This window comes from Martes martes, assembly GCF_963455335.1.
Source record: "Martes martes genome assembly, chromosome: 11".
NCBI lineage: Eukaryota > Metazoa > Chordata > Mammalia > Carnivora > Mustelidae > Martes > Martes martes.
This window is the reverse complement of record NC_137899.1, coordinates 4645488-4668039: the sequence shown is the minus strand read 5'-3', so window position 1 is coordinate 4668039 and position 22552 is coordinate 4645488.

The window sequence follows — 22552 nt, the reverse complement described above, 5'->3', positions numbered from 1 at the left end:
CACTTATAAAACAACAGCAAAATGGTGGATGGTTTGAGTAGGCACTTAGAAAAGAGAACATGATGACTTAGGAGCACTTGAAAAGATGTTCATCTACATCAGTCCTCAGGTAGATGCAAATTACATCTACATTACCAGGTCACCAGGTTGGAAGAAAAATTAAAATATAGAAAGAGCAGTAATGCTTCTTGTAATAACAAAGACTGTAAGAAACCAGAAGGCCCACTGGTGAGTATCTGTAAAAAGTGTGGTATACGCTTGCAATGGGATACTACACAGACGTTCAAGTGAACCAGCTATACGCTTTCATGCATACGGATAGATGTCACAAACTGATTTTTAAGTAGACTTCTGGGGTGCCTGGCTGGCTTAGTCAGAAGAGCCTATGACCCTTGATTTCAGGATTGTGAGTTTGAGTCCCGTGTTAAGTGTAGAGTTTACTCTTAGAAGAGTGTATTTCATTTCTGTGAAGACCAAAGACATAAAAACAATCTATTTATGAGTGGTGGAAAAATAAGAATAATTTTCTGAAGAATATAGGGAAATAAACTCAAAATCCCACAGAGTGATTTACTCTAAGCAGGGAGATGAGATTAGGAAGGACCTCAAAGTAATGATACTTGTTGGTTTTCCTAAAATTCTAAGTGAGTTCATGGCTGCTGGATAGTTATCCCTTATACTTCATGTATGTTTACGGTACTGTATCTACTCAATACTCAGCTAAAAAAAATTAAAAATGCTGTGAGCAATTTTCTGACGTCAAACGGTCAGTTCTACTTCATTCCTTTTAGAAATACGTTATAATCTATAATATGGACACATCATGTCGCCTTAATCATTTCCCTATTGATGTAAATTTAAGGATTTTGTTCCCTAATTTTTGGCTTTTCTCATATATCAAAATCTAAAAAGGGATCTTAACAGTTAGTAATATTTTTTTTTTTTAAGGAAGCGTCTTTGTTTAACAAAACAAACACACCCACGCTTTCGAATTCCTCCAAGTAGAAGATTTGATGCCCAGGACACTGGAGAAGAAGGAAGAGAGAACACAGAGGGCGGGGGGTAGGAGAGGGAATGAGTCACTGTGTGAGGTATGGGTGATCCTGGCTGCCAAGCTGAGTCATATTCTGTGATGTTGACCTATTACAAAGAACTTTGTCCTCCTTTTTCTCCACAGTGGTGGACTGGACCACTCACTTTACTGAAACTTCTTCACCCCCTCTGCTAACCAAATGCATGATTCTCTGACAAGGAAGTCTCTTATCTGCAAATTGGGCACGTTTTCTTTTTCCCTGAAAACTTCAGGAATGGCATTTGCAATATGAGTATCAGGGAAATTTAGAAAACATGAGAACCAGGATCGAGTTGCATAAAGACATGACAAGGGAAAGGCGTCAGAAGTGTAAGCTCTTTTTAAATGAACTTTTGCAAAGAGACCCAGGTCAAGTCAATCCTGGGCATATAATGGTGCTATGATGCTTCGTGAACGTTTGTTGATTCCTTAATTTGTTGACCATCTAAAAGATAAAGAAGAATTTATTCAATTTACAGCTGTTAATAAATGCGTTCCCTTATTATAGATGACTTGGTTATTTTTTTAATAGGTAGTTGAAAAAATGGCCCAAGATGCCATTTAAATAAAGATGTTACGGTATGTAATGGGTCACAGAAACCACGAACACAATATCCAAGTAATTTAATAACAGTTAGGAATAAGATTTCCATTAGACATGCCTGGAATTGGAGCGTACTACTTTACTGCTTTCTATCAAGAAGACCTCTAAATTCCCAATTTAAAACTGATACGTTTCAAGCTCGTGAATTAGAGTGGGTATCTGAGTATGAGAATAAATTGGGCCAGAGACTTAGCCATTGTGCTGCTGTGCAAACCTGATTGCTCCTGCGAGGTTATTAAAAATTCTGGGCTAATGTTCTGGAAAGAATGAATTTGCTATTATAGCAATCTTCCTGCATCATGGTACCTCTGCAGTTGAAGAGCTATCTCTAAATTTAGCATATGCTCTAGGAAGGAGATTAATTGAATTAAGAACTATTTATTAGAGAAGAAATAAATAGCTTTTGCCAATTAATGAGATCAATCAGCCCAACCATTAAAGAGGATTAGGGAGCTCTGCCAGAGGTGTTGGGTTTTAAGATATGGAGCCCGATAGGCAATATTCCAGGGGATGTGGAACCCATTCGCCAGCCGTATACATTTAGAAGCACAGAGCAAATGAAGTGTAAACGAGAGTAATGGAGCCATTGTAAAAATCAGATTAGAAAAATGTATCACCTTTCCCTTCTCTTTCTTTTTTCCCCCTCTCCCAAACATCTCACTTACATAATCCCCTATCTTGACTATCAAAGCAGTATGTATCTAACGATAAGTAGCTGCTTGGAATTATCATCTGATGCTACTTGTCACTATTTGGACATTACCAAAGCACGGAGAGTTATTTTCTAATTTTCTGTTTAAAAAGAAAAACTTATTCCATTCGGACAATCTGAAAATGTATCAAATTTTCACTTTGATTTTATGGGAGTTTCAATTAAACAAATAGGATTCCGCTTTTCCCTCCAATATCCCTCTTTTTTTCTAAAAATATTAATTATGGGCTTATTAGAATTGAGAAGTAATTAATTTGTGCTTAAACACATAAAAATTATGTTTTCAGCCGATACGTGCTATATAAGGCAAAATAAGTTTGCCCAAGGACACTCCTCATTTAATCTCCCAACGCAAACATATTTTCATTCTGCAAGTGTTCATCAGCTTGCTGGTGCTGACCGTTAAGTAAGATAATCCCCGTTCCTGGAATAGAGACTGCTTGAGTTGGAAGGGACGTTAGGCACAAGTGGTCACATCGCTGTGGTCTGGGTGGCCTGGATGCTCGTGTCTTCACCAGAACGAATCAGCAGCATCTCTGCAGGCTCTGAGAACCCACTGGGAGCACTGTAGGGAGGGTAGTGCCTGGTCCTGTCGCACCACGGAATCTTCATTTGTGAAGGACGGACCCAGATCAGGAGAAGTGATCGGCCACTCCTGCTCACCATCTATGGTGGACACTGTGTGAACCGCTTTAAAGCATCACTGAATTCACATAACACCCCCTAGGAGACAGACATTATTACCCCTGTTTTGCAGATGAATAAAACTGAGGCTCAGGGCAGCCGGTCAGTTGTGATGTTAGGACTTGAATTCACATATATCCAGAGTAAACTTACTTTTCCTTTTTCCACTACCTGCAGTTCCCTCGTCCCTACAGCCCAGCTGAAGGTGCTACAATTTGCCTGTTTGTACACCTGGCAACTGGGGACAGGCTCCCACTGAAACAGACACACCCCGGTCCTGCTTCCTCCTGTTCCTGTGCCTGACACCTGCTGCTTCCCCATGTGGGATAAAGCACCGTGGTTAAGAGCATGGGGTCCACAGTGAGACTGCCTGGATTTCAATCCTGGCTTTCTCTCCTACTTGCTGTTTTCCCCGGGCAAATTACTTAGCCTCTCTGTGTCTCCATTTCTTCATGCGAAGGATGGGGCTGATAATAGTACCTGTCCATAGGGTTACTTAGTGGATTAACTGAATTAGTATTTGTAAATAATTTAAAGCATGCCCAGCACACAGTCTGTTCTAAGTCACTGTTGTGATGGTCACAGAGGCATGTAAAGGGATTAGAAGGGTACTTGGCACATGGCAGGCACTTAATTAAACATGCTTTTCTAGGAGAACATAATGTGTTCATTCCTGCACAGCTGTTCTTGTGTTTTCGCCATCTTCAGAGACAAATGTTTAAACTTTGCTCTGCAGGATGGGAAGTCATGGTTGTTCCAGGAGGGAGCTCTTTGAATCTGTACGCCCCATTCGGACCGCTGCCCCCCATTCGTACCCCTCCCCCATCTCGGTTTAGTCAAGTTATTTTTGATCACTGTCACATTATCTGTTTCTAATGACAGTGTCCTGAAGCTTTTTTCTTCTGTACGTACACATGTGCACAATAAATGTTTATTGGATGAAAGTTGGAATTCTTATTGCAAAATGACAGTCCATGCTGGGGACTCAGAGGACTGCCACTTGGACTCCTTTGTGTGTGTCCCCATGATTTGGAGGGCTCCATTCCCCAATGTCCAGTGGGGTTCATGGCCAGAGGCAGAGGCTGGGAGTTAGCTGCTTAGTAGAAAGGTGGGCCTAGACCCTTTTGATTCCTACCCAAGGGAGAAGGGCTTATTGTGTTGAACACAATGAAATTGCACAAGTACACGAAGTAACACAGAACTGAATCCAACACTATTATTTTTGCTTCAACCTTTTTAAATTTTGGAAATCCTGGACTCTCTTCATATTGGAAGTAGAACACAGTGATATTCAGGCAAAGTTCTAAATCTCCCTGCTTTTGTTAAAATACTAGAGAGAAGCTTATATACCTTAAAAGTTATCATTAAGTATTGCAATGTGTCATTTCATGCAGAGTGAATGCTACCTGTGGTTTACTCATTTTTTTTTATTTTTTTAAGATTTTATTTATTTTCTGACAGAGAGAGAGAGAGATCACAAGTAGGCAGAGACGCAGGCAGAGAGAGATGAGGAAGCAGGCTCCCCACTGAGCAGAGACCCCGATGCGGGGCTTGATCCCAGGACTCGGGGATCATGACCTGGGCTGAAGGCAGAGGCTTAACCCACTGAGCCACCCAGGCACCCCAGGTTTACTCAATTTAGAAGCTGGTCTTCATTAAACATGCTATTCTAGGAGAACGGATGACAATCAATGGAGGGCTCTTTTGATTATACGGATAGAAGTAACTCACTAATTTGCAAAGCATCTGACATTAACCTTCATTCCCACTTTGTTATAGAATTGGTGACGTTCTCAGCTGGACGAGGTGGAAAGATGCGGGGTCCTGCTGTTTGTCAGCGTCCTGAATGATCAGATCCAGATCACTCACACGTGTGCCTCAGAATGCCCCCTGCACCTGCCCCACCCCACGTCATTACAAGGGACTCGTCCTGGTGGGAAGCACTTGACTTTGACCGAAGGGAATTCCCAGTCTGTGTCTGCAAGTGATCGATGTTCATATTTGGAGTTCATAATAGTTTTGGTTGTTGCTGAGTCTAAGGGAGAGTCTTTCCTCCAGTTTAGTCTCTCTAGAAGGTTCTGGGAGCTTTTTGGTTACATGGGCCTAAGTCTTCTCCTTCCTCTCCCCTGCTTTAGAATGAACTCTCTGAAGACACAGACACCTCTGTACTCAGTGTCATGGGACCCAATTCTCCCCCATGGTGAATGTGGTTCACTCTCCCACACTGGCTGTGTCCAATTGGCAAATACCCCTCCCCCACCAATCCCCAGCTGCAGACCTTGGAGGTTTTGCTGTTTAACCACTTCACACCCACAGGCTATGCTGGAAAGGCGTTGGCCATGCCCAGTTACATAGTAAAATGAGAAGATTTTGAGTCACACAAAGCCCTGTCACATGATGCCTAATTCAGAACACGACTCAGGATCTCTCTAGATTAAAATAACTTCTTTAGAAGTAGTGCTTCTAAAATAATGCAGAATTTACGGGGGCTGAGGCTGCTCATTTACACACATGCACACACACACACACACACACACACACTGCATTCGCATGGAGAAGGGCGGTCCACCACTCGCGAAGTTTCTCAGCAGAGGCAGCATAATGGAAATGCTTCTCTTACTTAACTCAGAGTTCATTTTTAGCATGCGTACAGGCAGCCGGGCTCGTTATACATTTATTACTCTGTAATGCACTTGGCAACTCACACAAGATGCCCATAGCTGTCCATAACAGGGAGCAACACTGTTTGAATCAGATCTCCCTCTTCCCCTCGACAGCCGCATTAAGTCAGGGAGTAAATTATTAATTGTGCTGACTAAAATCAAAGCCCCAAATGATGCAAATAAAGTTAACCAACATTCACTGGAAAAACAGAAGTATTCAAGGTAGCAAAGAGAAGTTTACTACCCCCAAAGAAAGTGGGTCTTTAAAGTTATCATTAGGTATTGCAACATGGCGTTCCGGGACACCAGGGCCAACTTATTTAAGAATGGAGCCTAGAGAAATTTGGATACATTGTTACATAACCAATAGTATCAGCAGACAGTGATATTCAGGCCGAGCTCTGTCAAGAATGCTGTTTTCTGGGGCGCCTGGGTGGCTCAGTGGTTGGGCATCTGCCTTCCGCTCAGGTCATGATCCCAGGGTCCCGGGATCGAGCCCCACATTGGGCTCCCTGCTGTGCAGGAAGCCTGCTTCTCCCTCCCCCTGCTTGTGTTCCTTCTCTCGCTGTCTCTCTCTGTCAAATATGTAAATAAGATCTTAAAAAAAAAAAAAGAATGCTGTTTTCTTCGTCACTCTACTTTATTTATGGATTTATTGATTTATTTATCCATGAAGCCCCTGGCACTGTTCAGTGACAGAACCTCTCTTTCCAGCTTTGTAAAGAGCTTTGGTCCATAGCCTGGTTGAGACGTCTGGGAGGCTTTCGGTCATGCACGCTCAGATTTAAAATGGTGTTTGAAAGACTCGTTTGAGAGCCGAGAAGTTTCTTCCTGGGGAAATACTCACCAATTGTTATTTGATTCTGTATGTTGGGTCAGTGGGGCCTTTCCTGGACTTTCCTGGTAACGGCTGGAGAACAGGGTCATTGGGGGCCTCGGGTGCCATAAGGGGTCAGGCCAGAGCTCCCACGTTCTCTTCCACATAGAGACAAGTCTGCCTGTGGAAAAGAAGTAATACACTAAGATCCTGAAGTTGAGAGAGAAAGAAGGGGGGGGCAGTCAAAGAGCATTCTACACCCACCCAAGACTTCCCCACATGCTCTTTCTTCCCGTGTGCCCCTCACATCTGCAAACCAGTCAAGCATCTCTTACATAAGTCATCGGCGGTTGTTCATGCCAATTCAAATTGGGTTTCTGTCGTTAGTGACAGAAAGACCACTGAGAATGACCATAAAAGAAGAAAAAACACAACAGAAAAAACGTGAAAACCAAAATGGGTATATAAATCCAAGACCTAGTCCTTGGGAAACTTTATGGTATAGACAGATTCTAGAAATAAATATAGAAGTAAAATATGTATCAGAAAGTTTTCATAATACCCAAATTTTGAGCCTATATAAGAAATCAGCAAGGGATCAAATAACACACGTGGGGTATAAGGAATAGGAAGGGCCTACAAAAAAAGTACATGATGGAAAGAAAATTAAAAGGAAAGCAAACTGGAAAAAATTGTCAATAAATACAACATAGATTTATTTGGATTCTCATAAAAATTGGTGAAAAAATATTTGGGCTCCAATAGAATGTTGGGGAAAATGAATGCACAGACATTTCACACAGATTGATTATACATTTTCAATTTGAAAGTTGAACCCCCCCCCCTCCGAAGTACAAATTAATCACATTGTTAAAAAAATCACAGAAGAGGAGCAATGCAATGGTAAAGTGATGCCAGTGTCGGCATATTCTTGGCTTTTTCATGGCAGGGTCTATCGACCCAACTCTTTTTGAAAACAAGTAAAAATTCTCATGACATTTCTAAGAAAATGATTCTGCCTTGCCCAGAAGTCTATTCCTTGAAGTGTATCGTAAGGTAACAGAATTTAAGGGCTGTGGTAGGAGACATTGGTTACAAAGAATGGAAATCCAGTTGTAATAAACCTAAACAAATAAAGGACTCTATTTCCTCAAGTCGTTGGAGAAGCCGGGGAAAGAACGGCTTTGTCGGTCTCTGGGTGGGGGCTTTCCAGCAAGATCCTTCTATTACTGTATCACAAAATGCCATGAAATTTGAATCTTCAGACTATTCCGACTTGTCAGCTCACAGCTCCGTGGGCTAGAAGTCTGGCCAAGGTTTGACTGGGTTTTCTGCTCGGGTCTTCCGAGGCTGAAGTCAAGGTGTCGGCTGGGCTGAGCTCTTTTCTGGAGGCTCTACAGTGAGTCTACTCCCAACTCAGGTTCCTGACAGATTCATTGTTTGTGCTTGCAAGGCTCCGACCCCGTGTCCTCCTCGCCTGTCAGCAGGAGACCGCTATCAGCTCCTACAAGCTGCTCGTGGTCCCTGCCCCATGGCTCCTCCATATTCAAAGCCAGCAGTGGAGAATCTCCCTAATGCCAAATCTCTCTCATGTTTTGACTCTCTCCCTTCCCGCCTCTGACCTCTACTGCTGGACTGAAAGGGCCCATATCCAACTAGATAATTCTTCTCTTGATAAACGGAAAGTCAATGGATCATCACCCTTAATAGAACCCATAAAATCCTTTTCTTGTCATATAGCACAATGTAATAATGGGAGTGGATATCTTATCACCTTCACAGATATGGCCAACACTCAAGGGGAGGAAATTTTATAAAGGTGAGGGTCACGGGGGGTCAAGTTCGGGTTCTGCCCATCGCACTTTCTGTGTCCCGCTCTGTCCACCTGTTTGCATTGACTGTTTTTCCAGAATGGGTGTGATGCAAGCTCCAGGCTCACATTCTCCCTGGTGTGCAAACACACATAAGAGAGAGTCTTCTCCAGAGAGGGTGCATGAACCACATGGTCCGTAGAATTACCGAGGTAATGGGACATATGTGTGGCTCAGACAATTAAACACTGGACTCTTGATTTTGGCTCAGGCTGTGATCTCAGGGTCATGGGATCGAGTCCCATGTTGGGGGTCTGCACTCTGCAAGTTGTCTGCTTGAGTTTCTCTCCCTCTGTCCCTTCCCCTGCTCTCTCTCTAAGAAAATCAACCAATCAATAAATCTTAAAAAAAAAAAGAGAGAGAGAGAGAGAGAGAGAGAGAAAGAGAACCACCCAGGTAACAATTTTGAGACAGTCTCCTTGTCATGTGGTCAAGAAGAGATAAAATTAGTAGTCGGCCTCATGACTTAGTAAAAACATAAGTTGAACAACGCTAAGATAGAACTTAATACTTACTAAGTCATTAATCCTAAACTTATCTAAACAACCTCGGCAATGCACGCATCCAAATAATAAGTCAATGGTAGGTGCAGGAAGAGCTGGGTGCAGCAGACCGGCGAGGAAATCAGGGACTCTCCGTCTGCCAGGTCTGCCTGCGCCCGCGCCTGCCTCACCCTCGGCTCCCTGAGGTGGCCCTCACTCAGATAAGCTCCACACTGTCGTCCATGCCTCTGGTTCTCAGACACAGCATTTAGAGGAAGGGAGAATGTCTGCCCTTGAAGCTCTTGTGTCAGGCACAGTTTCTCTTTGCAAAGGCCCTGGGAAGCATCACTGGCACTGGCTGTCTCCCTGGCTCTGGCTGTCTCCTCGTCCCTGCCCCTGTCCTGTAACTGATTGCTCTGGTTGGATGATGGGCCACACACCCGGTATCAGCCCCTGAAGGCCTCCTTCTGCAGCTGGTCCTGGAATCAGCACCACTCACATCGAGCTCCGAGGAGCTTGCTGGAAGAAACTGCATCTACACATAAGGCATGCCCAGCAGAGAGCCAGCACGGAGCCAGCACGTACAGGACAAGGAGGGGACCCCAACAAGGCATAGAGCCCAGGGAGCAGAGGAGTGGTAGTGACAGCTAGCAGGGACCACTGCCTGCCGGTGAAGCCTGGGTGCTCCTCCCCATCTCAAGCCAGGAAACCGAGCCCCATCGCTGCCTTGCCCTAAGCGACTGCACTGGTTGCAACTGCCTGTTTGGAGCTCCTGGTTTCCCCTGCACGTGTGGCTCACGGTCTGCAGGCCTGGGCCACACTCGCCTCCCAGAGCAGCCCCCCCAACTGTGTTTCCAGTAGGTGGGCATCTCACTTCCTTATTTCCGAGCACAAATAATTGCAGATGCAAAATTATAGCCTAATTTTAGATACAAGGGCAGAGAAGGCAGCTCCTAAATCCTCCAGGAGAACTTTTACCTTTGAGGAGGGTGTGGCCTGACACCCCTCCCCCCACCCCCCGCACCCCCACCCCCCCGTTGCTGGCCCCTGAGGCCCTGGGCTTCTGTAGAACAGAAGCTGCAAGACAGAGGCGGCGGTGCTTTCTGTGCCCTCTGACACTACTCAGCTCCATGCTTCCGGGGCTTCTTCCCCTCCCACCCTGTTCCTTAAGAAGAGCTTTCATAGAAATTACCAGACTGCATGGGGGCCTCTAGGAGCCAATATGTCATCGATAACCTTGGGTCGTGGGTTCCCAGGCAGAGCCAGACGCCTAATGCTCAGGGTCCCACGCATCCTGAAAATACCAGCCCCTGGTCCAAAAAACCAGGAAAGGCATTTTCTCCTTCTTTCGTGGTCTCTCTCTTAACTCATCATGATGGTTTTTATTTGCCATTTAGGGTCATCTCCTTGGTGCAGGGGGACAATCACGGGAAAGCGACAGGCCCTCACAGTATGGGGGGCCCAACCCCACGACTGCACACACCTGACCCTGTCTGTGTCCCCAGGCACCGCGCCCAGGCCCAGGTCCCAGCTCAGGGCAGAGGGTGGCAGCGGTGGCCCGGTAGAGGCATGGGGCGGGCGGCCAAGAACCTGTTTCGGGGAGGGGGCGGCTGCCGAGGGGGGCTGCTTGTGCGCATGCTCCATGATCCACAGGCCTTCACCTACAAACCGCAAATCCAGGGTGGAAGTCCTCCCAACTGCACGGTTGCTCCTGGCAGCGGGAGCGGTCCCTGCAGGCCTCGTCGTGCTGCCAGACCTAGCAGGCGGGGAGGGAACCAGAACAGAGAACAGGGCGTTGGATTTCTCAACTAGCTTCATATTTCTGCTGTTGAGGAGCTGCGGGACCCTGACAGGGGACCTTCTTCACCTCCACGTTGCAGCTGTTCCCAGGGCAGCGCCCAGTGGGAAGGGGAAACTGAGGCCTGCAGACTGCAGGGCTGCCTTAGGATGAGGGTAGGGCCTCAGCAACCGCCTGGGTCCGGAGCTGCGGCTGCTGCAGGTGGGGGGCCCGGGCCCGTCCTGCGGGCAGGAAGGCTGGGCGCAGTCGGCCAGGCGCCTACCGCAGCCCTCGGGAGGGCCTCACGGAGGCAGCTGGAGCGTCCACCTCGGGTCCTAGCCACCTGCTCTGATTTGGAATCATCCTCCTTTGAGCGCTCTGTCACCAGATGGCTGAGCCACAGTGGGGCACAGCGTGCCTCCCCAGGCCCAGCCCCTTCGCTGAGCTCCGGAGATAAGAGGCCCACAAGGCTCCGTCCCACGGAGCTCAGAGGCCACAAGCCGTGGCAGAGCCACACAGGGCCTTGGAAGGCGGAGGTGTGGCAGGAGGTGGCCGGAGGCAGTGTCAGGGCAGGGGTGAGGTGTGCAATGTCAGGCTGAGTCTGCAAAGGGCAAGTAGGGGACAGGCAGGAGAAAGGAACAGAGGCGCTCTGGGCAGAAGGAGGGGGTGCCACAGAAGTGGGGGAGAAGCTTCTCTTGGCTCTGGCTCAAAAGCAGGGCAGCCTCTGCTTCCTCATTCCAGGGTCTAGGACATCCGCGCTCCAAGCGTCAAGTGCCAGCCAGGAACACATCCCTGTTTGCTTTAGACCCCCACCTTGTGATGCGGGGTGATACCACAGGACACAGGTGCCTCCTCGGGGCACACCAAACGAGACAGAGCTGAGAGCATGGCAGTGAGGCGTTTTTTGCACCCACCCGGCTGCTTGGGAGGGAGCCCACGACCGGCGTTTGGGAGCAGGGACACAGAGGTCCAGCCCAGGCGTGGCCCAGCACAGAGGCTGCTCTTTCCCGGTCCGAGCTGAGAAACGTGAAAGAAGACGACCAACGACACACTGAACTGTGTGCATGTGTCACAGAACACATAAACCAGGGGATCTCAGAACCCACAGGAGCCTGCGGTTTCTGAAATTCGGGTGGGTGGCTTCCTGCAGCTGCAAGGCCTGCCGGGAGGAGCTGGGATGGTCCCGGCACCACCTCAGCCCGCGTTTGCTGCAAGGTTTTGCTCAGCTTTGCCGGCCTGCCGCTTCTCAGAGGGGAGGGGACCCACTCACTCCCAGGAAGGACAGGACGGGAGCGGCCAGAGCCCGCAAATCACCGAGGCTCCGACAGGGCAAGCAAGGCAGGAACCCATCTCGGTCGAGGGCTGCGGCAGACACGGGGAGACTCGTTTTATTTTGTGCATGCGGACGGGATCGTACGGTTATGTAAATGCAGCCAGTGATTCCTCGTCTGTCCTGAAATGCACGTGTCAGGGCTCTGCGGTAGCACACCTTGTCCCTGATAGAAACAAGCAGTGTTTTGATACATGGAAGGCTGGTGATTACTCGCTTCTGAATTTTTTTTTTTTCACTACAAATTTTCAACCGGACAAGCAGAGGCAGTGAAAACAGAGGTGTGACTGCAGGTGCCTGTGAGAAGCAGCTCTGACAGCCACCCCCCCCCCCGCCCCCATCGCCCACCCGTGGGTAGGAGGGGGGAGACCCACAGAGGGGCTCCGGGCAGCTGGAGAGGCCAAAGGGAGGACGAACACTCAGAAATGCCCGATATAAAGTGAAATGCACTTGTCCAGACTGATATGCTGGGGAAAAAAAGAGAAGAGGCATGAGTATCCCCTTCTCCGGGAGGCCGGCTCTACTGGTCTCGTCTTCCTTGCAGAAGACTGGGTTCTCTGGCAGGAGGGAATTTTGTCCCATTGCACAGGATGGTGGAAAATTCATAAATGTGGGTCTGTGCAGGTCCCAGCGGGTGCCACCGGAGGAGACAGTGGGGTCCACTGGAGGGGATGGGACAGGAGCAAGGGAAGCAATGCGGCCCCCCAGCCCCCATGGGGGCCGAGCTGGTGAGCACAGCCAGTGTCTCTCCCTCAGGGCAGCAGATAGAACATCTGTCTGCTTAGTGGGCCCCACCACCTTCAGAGACAGCATTTGCCAGGGTGACCAGAGACCAAGTAACACGATCTTCAAGGTTATGCAATCCTATCCCAATGTTAGGACCGACCAGGAATTCACAAGCCGGGGACCCATTCTCTGCCCCACAAAGACCCCAAAAAAGCCTCTAAGACTCCGATTTGGCGGCACGATTTCTTCTCCCACAAGGATTGTTGAAAGGAACAGCCACTTGGGATTAATTGTCTTTTTGGCAGCTTTTAAATCAGAGATGTTATGAATAAACTTTGCTCCTTAAACGAATATCCCCTTTTGAACTTCAAGGCCAGTGAAGGTTATTTTGCCAGATAAGGAGTAAGATTTAGTATGAGGCTCATTGACTATGAGCATTCTGCGGTGTTCCTTCTTTGTTCTTAGCTTTCTGTGATGAGACGGGATGGCTTGGAGAGGAATCCACCTTGCGCCCCCTGTACCTTTTATCCTTCATTGGGGGAGTCTCACCAGAGGTTTACCTCTGTTCCACCTCTCCTTTCCAGGCTCACTGATTTCATTCCTCATCTGTTTTGTTTGCTTGCTTAATCTTGAGTCCACTTTAGAACAATTCTGAAATTAGGGGAGCTGTCTCTGTGTAACTCAACTGGAAAACCTGTGAAGTGTGTCCTCATGGGAGAAGGCTAGTGCCATGGCCCTTGGGCATTTTTGTCAACTTCATATTTACACACTGTCGGTCGGGGTCAGGGTGACCACCCATCCCAAGGCACACAGCTTGACAAAGGCAGTCCAGAGGTTTAGTCAGGATTCCTGCTTTAGAAAGTCCATGATGATGGGGAAGAAAATAGTTTTGCCCTTAAAAGAAAGAGGACTCACAGATGAATTACCAGCTACTTCCATTTCTTAACCTGGCTTCTTCATAATGCCTAAAACTTCCCCTATCCCCCAGACCAAGGCACTCACCTCTCCTTCTTGTTGCCCTACTGGTCCTAGAGACTCACTCCTCTGAAATAATCCTGGAACATCCTCCTTACCCCCAAATTCTAAGATGGCCCAGACAGAGTGTCTCGTCTTCCTCCCCACATTCCCGTCCGGCTTGCTCAGATGCCTGTCCTTTTCCAGACTCTCACGGCCCAACCTGCCCCACCAGCTCTTCTCCTGGCCCTTCTGGTCCCCAGGACTCCCTCTCACTCTGCCTCTACCCCACACTCTAGCCACAGGCCTTCACACAGCACTGCTTGTGACCCATACAGAGTGTTTCAGAAGGGCCTCCCCTGTCCACCCACTGACACCTGTCACTAGCCCCTACACCTGGCCCTGTTACCCATTGATTCTTCACAATGCTTACTGCCCTCTGAGGTGATGTCTTGCTTGCTTGCTAATTGTCTGTCTCTTCCATTGGAATTCAGGTGCCATTAGAAAAAAACATCATGTCTCCCTTGTTCTTTTGTTGTATTTCTAGCACCTAGAGGAACGTATTAAGAGAGTCTTAAGAGAATACTTAAGAGAATGAATGAATGAATGAATGAATGAATGAATGAAGTGAATACCTAAGAGAATAAATCCATAAGAGGATGATCGAATGGCTCACTTCGGCAAGGCCCTCAGCATTGTCCCTCTGGGCTCTTTGCACTCATCTCCATTCCTTGTTTTTTATTTATCTTGTATAACAGCTTGACGACTTTTGCTAGAAGATTCTTTTAACATCCCTTAACCTTCCCTGTTCCCAGCACAGAACAAGGTCCAAACCACAGACAGACCTTGCTCCTAAAGGACGTCTTCGTTATCAGCATCCAGCACGGTCTCCCTGGAAGTAACCTCCAGTCCAGGTTAGTATTTCTGCTTCCTGCTCCTAGAGCATCCTCCTGCCATTCCCCCTCTGCCGATTCCTTCCTCCTATTTTCCAGTGAGAGAATTCCCACCTAGAGTAAGCAGTGGTCCTTGAAGGGTCTGGAAGATTTGGGTTAAAATTCCACGTCGGCTAATTTCTGCATTGCCTTATTTATTTTTCTTTGTAAATGGAATGTTACTAAAAGAGAAGGTCAAGGGCATGGCAACATGACAGCATCCTTGCCTACCTCTCTAGTCCGCAGCCTATCCCAGGAGGCTTGTGTAGTCTTCCCATCCCCGCAAAGGCAGGCCCAGACCTCTGCCCTCATTCCTTTGGTGTGTTTCCCTCAGAATCTGCTATCTGCACACTGACAAATGTGCAGTGACATTTACCTGACACTGTTCTCTGAGTCTCCATATCTATATCATCCCCTGATCAACTAGATCCTGCCCTCCCACGGTCAGGGGACTCGCTGGAGTTTTGTTTTCTCTTCAGCTTGCTCACTGGAAGGTACTCACGAGCTGTTCAATGTTTTAATCAACTCATACCTTTATTTGGTGTTTATGGAGTCCCTGCTATGTGGAAGGTAAGATGCTAAGCCCTGTAGTGGGGGCCGCATGGACAGAAAAAGGCATATTTGTTCTTAGGGCACTTACGTCCATGGGGTTTCAATCCACTGTGAAAACAGCATTATGGGCAAGCACTGGGTGTTATACACAACTAATAAATTGTTGAACATTATATCACAAACTAATGATGTACTGTAGGTTGGATCACTGAATTTAAATAAAAAACCCGGCATTATATAATTATGTTGCTCCTCCCACATGCTGGAGAATATGGGGGGGCTGTTGGCACCGTGGTGAACAAAATACACACTGGATCGTAAGACAGCAGCTCCAAAGAAGGCTCAACTCTAATTTTAAGGGCATTTAGAATAAGGAGAAAGGAGAAGAATGAGGATGGCGATCCATAATAAGTAAGGAAGTGTTTCTTACTGAATTTCTGCATTGAAAAAAGAAAAGATCAAAATTGTTATTCTGAGATATCCTGGATTGGCAATTATCTGGTGAATTTTGTGGTTGAACACACATCAGTTGTACTGAGAGCACTCTGCCATCTTCTCTTGGTCTCTGTAGACCTCTGTCAGGTCATCTCCATCTGTCCGCCTTTGGGTGGGTATGCACTTACTGAACGAGAACCATATCCAGCACTCACTCCCCTAGAGTGCGAGGAAGGGCAGAAGACAAAGGAGGAAGCTCTTCATCCCTCCTCCCATTCTGCTTTGCAATCATTGCAACCAGAGATAATTCTCCTGAGAGGCTCGTGAGGTAGTTATCTCTGTTCCTAATTTTCCAATTAGGAATTTGAGACTCAATGAGTGGAAGGTCTGGGCTGTACTACCTTGCCTCCAAGGAAAGATACAACCACCAGGTACAGTGAAAACTGGAAATTCCCCAACAGTGGGTAATGCAGCTGGCTGGAGCTGGGGAGAAGAGAGAAGAGGTGGTTCCTGAACCTTCCGTCTGGCTCTCTCCACTCTGCTCCCTGTCAGAAGCAGCTGGACACCATGGAGGCTTTCCTTTTTTTCTTTTTTCAAAGAATTTCTGGCCCCTTCAAAAATCAGGAAGTTCTGGAAATCAGGCAATGAAACTTAATCTCATGATATTTCCTACCCAAACAGGCACTGAAAGTTCAAAGTTTCAAGATAAGCCTTCAACTTCTTGATGTTTATCTAAGCCAAAAATTTAAGCATTCTGAGGTTCATTGGATTCCAAAGCAGAGTCACACCATCTCCTTTTCCTAGGAGTTTTTACCACCTATGCTGCTGTGAATTAGGAGGGGGCGGTGAGTACTGTATTTTTTTACACAGTTTTCCAGGAGTAAATATTGTCCAGAAGGAGTTACTGGTGGGGGGGGGTAAATAAAAAGTTAAAATCCAATCAGTAAAAGATTGACTTTTCAACAGAACATGGTGTCCTACATATCTGAACACCCACAGATACAGATCTCTCCCACACTCAGGCCTACATAGAAACAGGGGCCTCAACCAGTCACGCACTGTCTGTAGAAGAGCTTGCACATGCTTATACAGCACAGTGATTGATTCACAAAGATGTGTCAATTTCCGGAAAAGAAAAAGCAAGGCTGAAGCCAATTACTGTTGATTAAAAGTGCCACCATCAGTTGGTATAATGGCTGGTACTTTTCAGAACAAGTTCACTCCCATTATCTCCCTAACCTTCCTGATATGCCCACTGATCCGCGAAAGGCCCATTACACAGCTGGAAACGTTGCGGCTCATCCTGTTGAGTGACTGCTAGGAGGATCTGTGGGAAATGATGCACAACAGTTGTTAGAATCCAGGCTACGGTTCCCCGTGAGGCGGTTGTGATCTGTATGTACGGACCCTGAAAGGAAGTTCTGGAAGTAGCAGTGGTGGAAACAGCAAGAATGAGATTGTCGCCAGCAAGGCAAGGGAGCCTGGTTTCATAAAAACAAATAAACAAACAAATAAAAATCTTGAGATTGGGAGCTACAAACTTCTTCTATTCCTGCTCTGGCTTCTTACTATCTATGGGATCCTACGCCTATCACTTAGCTTCTCTCAACCTGAGTTTCAGCACGTGTGAAATGGCGGGTTTTGTGAAGATGAATGAAATAATGTGTGCATGGTGGGCACAAGCTACATGTTAAAGTCCCCCTTTAGTCTTTTCCCTCTTGGATTTACCAGAACTAAATAATCACATTTCTGGAAGCTGTTACTACTGGTAAGCCGGCTGCTTCTCCTTTCTCATCCTAGATATTCCCAAGGATGCCCACACTTTGTGTTATCTCATGTACTCACTGATTAGAGATACAGGGCTGAAAAGATGTAACTATTTTCTCTATGGGGCTCAGTGCTTACAGTGTCTTTTTTTCTTTCTTTCTTTCTTTCTCTCTCTCTTTCTTTCCTTTTCAGAAAAAAAAATCAATTTATCATCTATATAGAGATGTGAAAACTGTGGCCCATGGGCCAAATTTGGCCAACTGCCTTTTTGTGTTCCATTTATAAGCTAAGGGTGGCTCTTACATTTATAAGTAGTTTTCTACGGCTGCTTTCATGCTACAATCAGAAAGCTGAGAAGCCCCCACAGAGATCCTATAGCTCAAGCAGCCTAAACTCTTCTCCCCAGCCCACTGGAGAAAAAAAGCACAGATCCATGATTTATATTCCATCCTAGATGAAACCACGAAAGCCCAGGATAGTGTCGCCATGTGGCATGAATTCTTCCTTCTGCTTACTTGAGTTTAGTTAGTTCTCCTTTTTTCTAGTTTCTACTGTCAGAAACTTAGTTATTGAGCTGAGACATTCTGCTTTTCTCATATAAATGTTAAAGATGTAAATCTCCCTGTGAGCGGTGTTTGAGCTGTATCCCATAAATTTTGATATCTGTGATTTCGTTTTCTTAAAATTAAAAATATTTTAAAATTTCCCTTGTGATTTTTTTTCACCCACAGGTTATTTAAAGTTGTGCTGCTTAATTTCCAAATGTTTGGGGTTTTCCCAGATTTCTTTCTGCTATGGATTCCATTTAATGCTATTGTGCTCAGAGAACACATTTTATGCGATTTCAATTATTAAATTTATTGAAATTGTTTTGTGGCCCAGAAAACAGTTTATCCTGGATAATATTTCATGAGTACTTGAAAATAATATGTTCTCCACATTCCATGAGAGTGCAAATGTCAAGTTAGAAGTGTCCTGTGAGTGTTAGTTGGGTTGAGTTGGTGGAGAATGCTGTTCAAATCTTATATATTTTTTGCTAATATGCTGATTTATTGTTCTACCAATTATGGAAATAAGGTCATTGTAATTTCAAACTATTATTGGAAAATGGAATATTTCTCATTTCATTGCTGTATGTTTTTGCTTTATGTGTTTTTAGCTCTCTTATTAAGTGCATATACATTTATAATTGTTATACTTTCTTGACATATTAACCCTTTTGTCACTATGAAATATCTCTCCTTTTCTTTAACACAATTTTTTTCTTGCAGTTTATTTTACCTGCTCTTAGTAAAGTCAATCTCATCATTTTCATGGTTATTGTTGGCATGCTATATTTTCTCTCATCCTTTTCATTTCCCGTATGTGTCTGAATCTAATGTGTATTTTTCTGTATGGCAGATATTCCGGTCTTTTTTTTTTTTTTAATCCAGCCTGACAATCCATATCTTTTGACTGGGCATTTTGTCCATTCACATTTAATGTAATCATTCACAAGGATAGATTTATGACTTCCAGTTTTGAAGATCTGTTCTCTGCCTGTCTCATGTCTTTGTTGTTCCATTTCTCTTCTACTTATATATCACAAAAGAAGATATATATCTTTATCTATACATAGATATAGATGTATATCCACTTTATCAATGTTGGAGAGGTGGGGAGGGGACCTGGAAGAATACATGGGGCCAAGTGACCCTAGATGGGCACTGGGCAGGTGTTGAGGCCTGGTCACTATTACTGGTCAGGAAAGACAGAGTTGCCACTGAATGCTCAAGGGATGGACGGCTGCCAGTAATCCAGGGGCAGGTGCCACTCCACCAGCACATACAGGGAGACTTGGTCATTGACCAGGCCTTGCCATTGCATCAGAAGTTCCAGGTCCTCTGGCCTCATAGTCATGCAGCCAGCATGCATGGCAAACACCTCTAGGTCATCACAAAGACACTGGAAATACTTGTTCAGGCACTTTTCTACCATCTCAAGAGCTTTATTCCCCATGGGCACCTTAGTGCAGAAGCTAAAGAGTTTCACATAGTGCCTCAATCCAGTCTTATGGGGATCTTGATGGGGCCTGAGGTCAGGGGTTTGTGCCCTGAGAGGAAGCCTGGTTGATAGAGTCTCCAGAGGCTCTGAAGGTAGAACTGTAGTGCTAGGCAGTGGGGCTGGCTCAAGAAACTGAAGTCATCTAACCTGAAGAAATTCAGTAGTGCCTGAGGCCACCTCTGGACTTGTGATCCTACCAGAGATGACCTCATCCCCTGAGGATCCTTCTGGCTCCTTGGCCCCTGGGATATTTCTCTTCTGTCATTTCTGTTGTCCCTTTGGCTTTTCTGTTCGGACAGATTCTTGTGTTCCTATTGTATCCTTCACTTTGCTTCCACTCCAAATTTCCTCCATTAGATAAATATTCCCTTTTAAAAGTTTATTTATTTATAATCTCTGTAACCAATGTAGGGCTTGAACACATGACCCTGATATCAAGAGTCAAATGCTCTACTGACTGAGTGAGCCAGGAGCCCCGAGATAAATATTCTTAATACACTTTTTTAACTTCTCTGTCTTTTACTACATTTTAAAATTTTATTTTCTTAGTGATTATACTAGGAATTACAATATACACATCTCCCTTTATTCATTCCTCCTTTTGCACTATCTAATGTCTATTAGAGAAGTTAAGAAAAGTAATGAGAAAAGTATGTTTATAGAATGTTTTATATTTATCCACATATTTATGATTTCCAATGCTTATTGTTTTGTCCCATTAGAGTTACTTTCTGGTGCTACTTCCTTTTGGCTGGAAAGATTTTTAAGCTGTTCTTGTAAGAACAACACATTCTTGTAGTCTTCCTTTAGCTGGGAATGTTTTTACCTTTTTATTTATTTTTTATTTTTTTAGGGATAGTTTTACTGGGTGTGTAATTCTTGGTTTGACAGTTTTTCTTTTAGGACTTTGAATATTTCCTTTCATTGCTTTCTGACCTCTGTTATTTCTGATGAGAATACAGCTTTGTTTATTTTTCTCTTGTGCATAAGTCCTTTTTCTCTTGATGTTTTTAAAATTCCCTTCATATTTGTTTTTTAAAAATTTAATGTGTCTAAGTGTGTATCTCTTAATGTTTGTTCAAATTGGAATTTATTGAATTACTTAGGTCTGTAGATAAATACTTTTAATCAAATTTGGGGAGTTTTTACCCACTATTTCTTCAAATACTTTTTTTTTAAAAGATTTTATTTATTTATTTGACAGAGAGAGATCACAAGTAGGCAGAGAGGCAGGCAAAGAGAGAGGAGGAAGCAGGCTACCTGCCAAGCAGAAAGCCTGATGTGGGACTTGATCCCAGGACCCTGAGATCATGACCTGAGTCAAAGGCAGAGGCTTAACCCACTGAGCCACTCAGGCGCCCTCTTCAAATACTTTCAATGGTTTTTTTTCCCTCTCTCTTATTTGCCTAGGACTCTAATTACTTTTATATGGATATACTTGATGTTGTATTACAGGTCTCTGAGAGTTTGTTCATTCTTTAATCTTTTATCTTGGTTATATTGAATAATTTCTATTGCTCTGTTTTGAAGATTATGGAATCTTTTTTCTGCCATCTTAATTTGCTCTTTAATTCTTAAGGGAAAATTTTCATTTCTGCTATTACTATCTTTTCAAATCCAGAATTTCCAATACGTGTTCTTTTTTTTTTTTTATTAAATACTTTATGTTTGCTTATGGAGGTTCTTTCTTTGTTGCGTCTATTTGTTGGGTTGCATGCATATTTCTACCAATATTTTGAAGACAGGGTTTAGGGCTTATCGACTCTTGTACCCAATTAAACCTACACATTCTAAAAATTGGTTATATCAGTAAAGAATAAGTCTCACACTGTTGAAAATTGGATCAATGATGTGGAGTACAAAGAAGGAGAAACTTTACTAGCTCTCTAAAGAGAGGGGCAAGGAGATGAAAAAGTGAAAAGAAAATGGTAATTCTGGAAGATAGAGACAAAAGGCTGACCATGTATTATAGGTGTTCCAGGGGAAGAAAACAAAGCAATAGAACAGAAGTAATATATAAAGTCAAAACTGATGAAAATTTCCTAAAGTAATATAAGAGTACACTGATATCCAGGCACCTGAACAGAAATCTACCTGACCTACCTACCTAGGTGAGATGTTTGAATTACAGAGATAATGGTAGCAACAAAACTCTTGTAAGTATCAAGGGAAAAAAATAAAGAAATTTATTATCCACTAATGTTTAATATGCATCACTATTTTATAGCTTTTCCCATAACAGTATTATGAGTCAAAAAAAGCAGAAGCAGCATCTATAGAATTCTAGTGCAAAAGATATGACTTGAGAATATGATGTGCCACTAAGTTTTTTATTCATATATAGAGCTCATAAAAGATGTTTCCAAGTATTCAAAAAATATTCAAAGAAAATGTACTACTTTCATAACCTTCCTTTAATAATGACTTAAAATTATGTTAGTGAACCAAGAAATGAATCAAAATTAATCGATCAAGAATAGGAAAGTCAAGATACCAAAACCAAACAAACAAACAAACCAAAAGAACCCAACAAGACAAAACAAAACAGAAGATATCAAAGGACCAGAGGTGAAAAGTAAATTTAATTTTTATAAAATTGGTTAAATTTGGGGGGCATGGTGGCCTGGTTGATGCTTAATCAAGAGTCATTTGAGCATCCAACTCTTGATTTTGGCTCAGGTTATGATCTCATTGTTGTGAGGTCAAGCACCGCATTGAGCTCTGTGCTCAGCATGAGTCTTCTTGGGATGTTCTCTCTCCCTCACCCTCTGCTACTTTCCAATGCACCCCCCACACACACACAACACACATACACACACTCTTTCTCTCAGAAATATGTAAATATTGTTTAAATTTGAATCCAAACATTAATGTTATTTATGAAATGGAAAATAAAACAATTTAATAACAATCATCTAAAGGACAAACATTATTGCAAGGATAGCACAATTTTTATCTTGTGCATCACTTTTGATCTCTTTCTATGGCTTCCTATAAAACATGATTTTAAAGAATTCTGAGGCTACATCTTGAATCAAAAGGTAAGGGCTCTGTGATTGATCAGTGGTGTTTCCTGTGATTTATCTATAACAACTGAGTATGAAGTCTCATGTGTCGCATTCATGGCACCA